This window comes from Brachyistius frenatus, unplaced genomic scaffold (genome assembly GCF_029030835.1).
Source record: "Brachyistius frenatus isolate BFR_SWC_R1_liver_20210118 unplaced genomic scaffold, ASM2903083v1 Contig_127, whole genome shotgun sequence".
NCBI lineage: Eukaryota > Metazoa > Chordata > Actinopteri > Embiotocidae > Brachyistius > Brachyistius frenatus.
Window position 1 is genome coordinate 171,636 of NW_027210726.1, and position 6,000 is coordinate 177,635.

At 41.9% G+C, this 6,000-nt stretch overlaps 1 long non-coding RNA gene across 1 annotated transcript; it reads right to left on the bottom strand.

The window, feature by feature from the left end:
• Positions 1 to 4,292: 4,292 nt before the first annotated feature.
• On the bottom strand, positions 4,293 to 5,680 carry LOC138630070 (uncharacterized). The gene is made up of 3 exons (XR_011311613.1): positions 5,601 to 5,680; positions 4,946 to 5,045; positions 4,293 to 4,532 (listed from the first exon to the last, which is right to left on the bottom strand). It is a non-coding gene; the product is annotated as an uncharacterized lncRNA (long non-coding RNA).
• Positions 5,681 to 6,000: the final 320 nt, after the last annotated feature.

Below are 6,000 nucleotides of genomic sequence, written 5' to 3' on the forward strand. Positions count from 1 at the left end.
AGTGTTTCAAATTTCTAGCATTGTGGGCGTGTCAAATCAAGGAAAGAGGTAATTCGTGTTGGCCAGAAATTAATGAATCTTTACTGGTACTTTTGCAAGTTTCATACTCATCAGGCCTGCCTGCAGGAAATAGCCATATGCTCGCCCTCTGCGGCAATAATAACTGACATTAAAGTACTGTGTGAAAAAGTTAAGCTTGCTTTAAGCACTACAGGTGGTGACTGATAGACACATTTTCGCCTCGGGGGTTACCACAGCTGTAAGTGCACACCCGGACACACTAGACTCCATCCGGCACATGGCAGCTCTCATACATACTCGTTGACCTTGACATTTCCTGTACAGGCCAAACAGCATCCTGCTGAGGGGGCTCGAGGTTTCAACAGATGTATTCAAGTACTGAAGTCCGACAGTAGACGCAGTGCTTGTTGTCGTTTGGGTTCAGAGTAACTTAACTTTTAGTGCTTGTTAGTGTTTTGCATTTTGATTTATATTCATTTATGGTCTCCAGCTCCCTTCTTGTTTCTGCTACTGTCACAACACAACAGAGGAGTTGGTAAATCTTTCTTAATCTAATAGAAAAAAATAATAATTCCACATGTAGAAGCAACATTATTAGCACAATAAATTAAGCCTACAACTTCCACCCAACGCTGACATAGAATCTGAGTGCACCTGCACTCTTTTTGGCCCGAGAGGTGCACAACACTCAATGCTCAAAAACTCAAAAATCCCTCAATGGTTCTGATATTTGAAATTACCAGTAAACAGAATTGTTCCTGTTGACGCTGTGTGATGTGCAGTGTCGCCGCCCAGTTTCCTGGTCAGTGAAGCCTGACATACACTTAAAAAGTGATGGTGTGAAAGTGCAATAGAGGTTTGCTGGTGCTTCCTAACAGGACTGGACACATACACAGAGTTAATGACATAACACGTGTTGATCAGAGGGATGAAAGCACCTATACATGCAATACAGACATGACCTACAGTGGGAACGTTATAAAACTACTGAACACACAAATACACCAAAGCAATGTGTGGAAGCCAGATACAAAATGTCCGGAGACATAAATTAAAGCCACAAAGTCTGTGAGCTCAGAACTAATGAGAGGCTGCCATGGAAAAGAGGAGCGGAGAGGAGAGGAGAGGAATGGGAGGGAAGGGAAAATAAGGAGGACAGAGAGCCTGTGATGGGTTGTTTAGACTAGATGAGGCAGAAGATGCGCAGCATTGTAAAATGAGAAAAGATGGGGTATAGATGAATGTAAAATAAACTTAAAAATGAGAGACAAAAAACCAGACTGCTCTCTTTACATTTGGTCGGTAGAATAGAGACGGTCAGCTGGAGGCAGCAGTGCTAATAGCTATCCAATACTCCTATAAAAGGAAATAGATACACACACACACACACATACACACACACATTCAGCACATCCAGCAGTAATAAGCCGCAGGCGAGAGCACAATGAGCTCAGGGTCTTTTTAGGAAAGTGGAGCAGGCCTTGGAAGGTTTACTTTGCTTCTTACACTGCGATTTGTCCACAGACACGGGCTTTGTTCAGCCACTGAGGGCCGAGGTATGCTCCACCTGATGAACAGCCACTCACAAATAAACACACTTACATACAGTACACACACACACACACACACACATCTGCATGCATGCGTTCATGCACGGCTCATAACGAGGACAGAATCAGACACTTGGATAGAAACACAAACTGCCCTGAATGACCCCTGCTCAGTGGACACACACACACACACACACACACACACACACACACACACACACACACACACACACACACACACACACACACACACACACACACACACACACACACTAAGTTGTAGCCAGAATCTTTTCAAGCCCTTTGACCCAGGCTGCCAGCACCCTGTGTTCTCTCCCCACTGTAAAGAGAGGTCCAGTGATAATGAAGCCAGAGTGGAGCGCTCGTACAGGATCACAGCTGGAACGGTGCCAGAGCCCCGTCACTGTGTGTGTGTGTGTGTGTGTGTGTGTGTGTGTGTGTGTGTGTGTGTGTGTGTGTGTGTGTGTGTGTGTGTGTGTGTGTGTGTGTGTGTGTGAGACAGGAACAATAGGTGTGTCTCTGTGCAGCCACGCAGACTGATGGATAAATGCACCTTTAATAACAGACCAGTGATTCAGTACAAAGACAGGCAGCCATTTGTTTGGCTGAAGGCAGGAGAAAATATGAGTGTTGATTACAATCCCAACCATCGGTCAAGAAAGAGTCCTGCTTATTTATAAACTAACGTATGAGTGGATGTTCAGTGATCAAGTGTGTTGAAAATGAAAAAAATCAGAAGCTCAAAAAGGCTTAATAGGAAGTGAAAGTGGTTCTTGATAGTTTTAATCCAGACTCAGCATTGGCTTTTTAGTCTCCTTTTGTTCAGGACTCATTCTGCAAAGACCAGCTGTTTCAATATTATTGATCCCAGCACTTCTTCATTCCAAGATGGTCTCTGCTCGCTTTATGAGGTGAAAAAAAAAAAAAAAAAAAAAAAACTTAAAAGAAAAGAAGCAGCCTGGGGAAGTGAAAAATTGAGAATTATATTTTGAGATTTGGAAAAGAATGAGTCAAGACACAAAGGCACTTGCAGCCTTGAAAGATTTAGAGGATGGTATTAGAGGAATATGTCCGTGCTCTGTATCTGTATGTATGTGTGTGTGTGTGTGTGTGTGTGTGTCTAGTGAGGGTCTGGCACCTTCTTGCACAACATTGTGCGTCACAGATGCAGTGAAAGGACTCCTGCACTGGATGACATCACCACCAAGCCTTTGATCATTTTCTCCAGCTCCACCAGGGATGAACTAACACACACACACACACACACACACACACACACACACACACACACACACACACACACACACACACACACACACACACACACACACACACACACACACACACACACACACACACACACACAGTTTTAGTTGGCAGTCCGTCACCTTAACCCCAATTTACAGTGGAATCGAATCCGTCTCATCTGAGTGTGGAATTACAAAGTGATTTATTTGTTTTTGAAATGTAGGAGAAAGTTAAAGCAAAAACAGAACATATGGTCTGTGCCACTCTGGGTACGGTTGGCAGTTCTCAAAGATGCAATCACATCACTCAACAGTACTCCACATTTTGTAAATTATTGATATGTTGTTTTTTATTTCAATCAAGAACAACTTTAAACCCTTTGAATTTTACACTTACGTGAATATATGTTTGCAAATGTTCCATTTTGATATTATCCACCGTTTCTTCATTACCTGTCATGTAAAACAAAGAAGTTCAGGTTTTAACACATAAAGGCGAAAGATAGTAACCAGAACAAAGAGATCCATTAAACATGCAGATTCAGTGTGTGATGCTCTCCAGATAAAAAAAATTAAAAAAAATCCCTTTGGCAACTTCTTGTGTACAAGACGAGTCACATTTGTCTCCATCCTTCTCAGCCGCAGGTTAACAGCAAAACACATCTGTCAAGCATGAAGAATTTAAGATAATATCTCTTCACCTGGATGACTGACATTCTTCCGATTTAATCTTTTTTTATTTATTTTGTTCTGGTAGGGTTAAAATATTTAGACTATTCAAATCAATAAATAATTTAATAAGTAATTCAAATGAATAAGTAGTCGCCATGTCTCCTGAAATATTATGACGTGAAAGATTATGAGGTGTTTTATTAGCTAGAATATTAACATGGTCTCACACCGCATTCATGTCATGACTGCAGGATCAACTGATACAAAAAAAAATCTGCCAACTGAATTTCATGTGGACGTTTGTAAGGAAGTGCTTTTCATCTGCTGTCACGAGGCTACGACCTGAAATTTTCTCAGTGGCTGTTTAGAATGTTTAGAAATGGAGAGAGTGGACACAACTTCCTGTGTGTATCTGTGTAAGTGACTAGATGGGGGAAAAAAGCCAGCACTAAGTCTTCCTGTCGGTGTTCATCAGGGCGCCACCGTGTCTATAGTTCCCAGGCTGTAATACTGCGAATGTCCACTTGGTGGTGCTGGTGCTCTGCGACCGTGAGGGCTTTCAGCAGGGGGGCTGAAACGACCTCTGACAGTTTAGTGCAGCCGCAGTGCGCCTCCTCAGAATAGATGTGGGCTGTATAGATTTGGACCTAAATACATAGTTTTATTTATTTAAAGTGAAGCACTGTATACTGAATTAAAGCACCTTCAAACCAGGTCTTCAAAAAAAAATGACAGTTTGAACGTGCAGCTCAATTTAAAATATATTTATGTGTGTGTGTGACTTCAATGTCTTTCTTGAAGAAGGGCTGGTTTGCGTCAGCGTCACAGAATTGGCGAATGTTCTTAAACGACGTCTGTCCCCATCATCTGTGACATGGCCGCCATAGTTGACCCCAGCGGTGAGGTACTTCATCATTCAGGTCCACACAGAGCAGACTCTCACTCACCATCCACAAGAGGATCTGAACAGACTGGCTTTCGGATGCAGGACAACAAATGAAGGGAAAGAGGAATGGTTCTTCTGCAGAGTGAAGACAGAAACAGTCGAGATGGAATCAGAGAGCGAGAGAGAGAGAGAGACATTTCAACAAAGGCCATAAGTAGACTTCACTCCCATGCTTTTGAGCTCGACTGTCATTATGCATTAGTCTAATTAGCCTTTACTGTGACTGGGTATGAAATGACCTTTCTGCTTGAGTTAAGCCTATATTTGTGGTTTAGAGAAGATTAAAGTTATCAGCCATGCATAAATTCCATTCAGTTATCACAGCCATATCTACGGCCACATCTCCACAGTATTGTTTAGGAGGTTCAACCATCAACAAAAACAACACACTGACGGCAGGTCATCTGATGGCAGATGAATATGAGACTGAGTTCAAAGTCAGAATCACTGAAGACGCACCGTGCATTCCAATATCCATATTAACGTACTGTTTACTACGCCAGAAAAATGTCCCTTAAACGCAGCATGCTGAAAGCAGTGTAACAAAAGTACCAGGATGTCCCACAGTTGGTGGCGCTAATGCTCCGCCTGCAAAAGGAAGAAGGAGATGAAAGAATAAGAAGAGGCATTGTGTACACGTTCCAAATCACATCCTTTTTCTTTTTACTTCTCGTGTCGCGCTACAGATCGTGACAGATATGAACAAGAGGGTCAAAGGTCAAGGAGTCTTTCTACAATGAAGTAGTATATCCCAGCTGTATGCATACTACATGCAACAGTACACACTTTTTAAGGGTAGCTGCAGTACCTAACAGGGAATACATAGTAAGCGATTCGGAAGGCAGGGAACGTTCCAGCTACTCTTTAAGAAACATCTTCCTTTCCAGCACAATGAAAATCAGAGAAGTGTATTCATGCTGGCTTTCACGTCATGAGGGTGATAAGCGGGCACTATGAAGATAATTATGTCTACCACTGTTGTTTGTTTGTTTGTTTCAGTGCATATTTTCACATTTTTTTTCCAAGGTTTTTTTTGTATTATTTTGGCCTTAAGACAATAAGAACACATAACAACAAAGGTGTGTGGTTGTTTCACATCTACTGTAGGAAGGTATTGAGATATTGAAGTTTGAGGTTCTGCACCTGCAACTGCTCCACCATCTTGTCCAACTCAGGACTCCACGAGGTGAGTGGCAGTCCAGAAAGAAACACCCAACCAGACCTGCAAAGAGAAAAGGGGGCTTGTGATAAGGTGAAAATATTTGTTGACATAGTTTTATTTATGTTTAGGTGGATTATGGTGTCGCATACTAAGTCTCTGCATCAAAGTCCACCAAGACAAATGCAAATTAAAAACAGTGAGAAACAGCTGCATGTGGGACAAATCTTACAAGTTGACCACCTCATGAACAGCTCAAACATTTTCTTAGTCCATCCAAACCTTTCAGGACATTTCATAAATGTATTGCAGTAATAAACACATTCACACCACACTGAAATCTCACACAAATCTAATAGAAAAAAAATGAAAAATGTGCCGTCT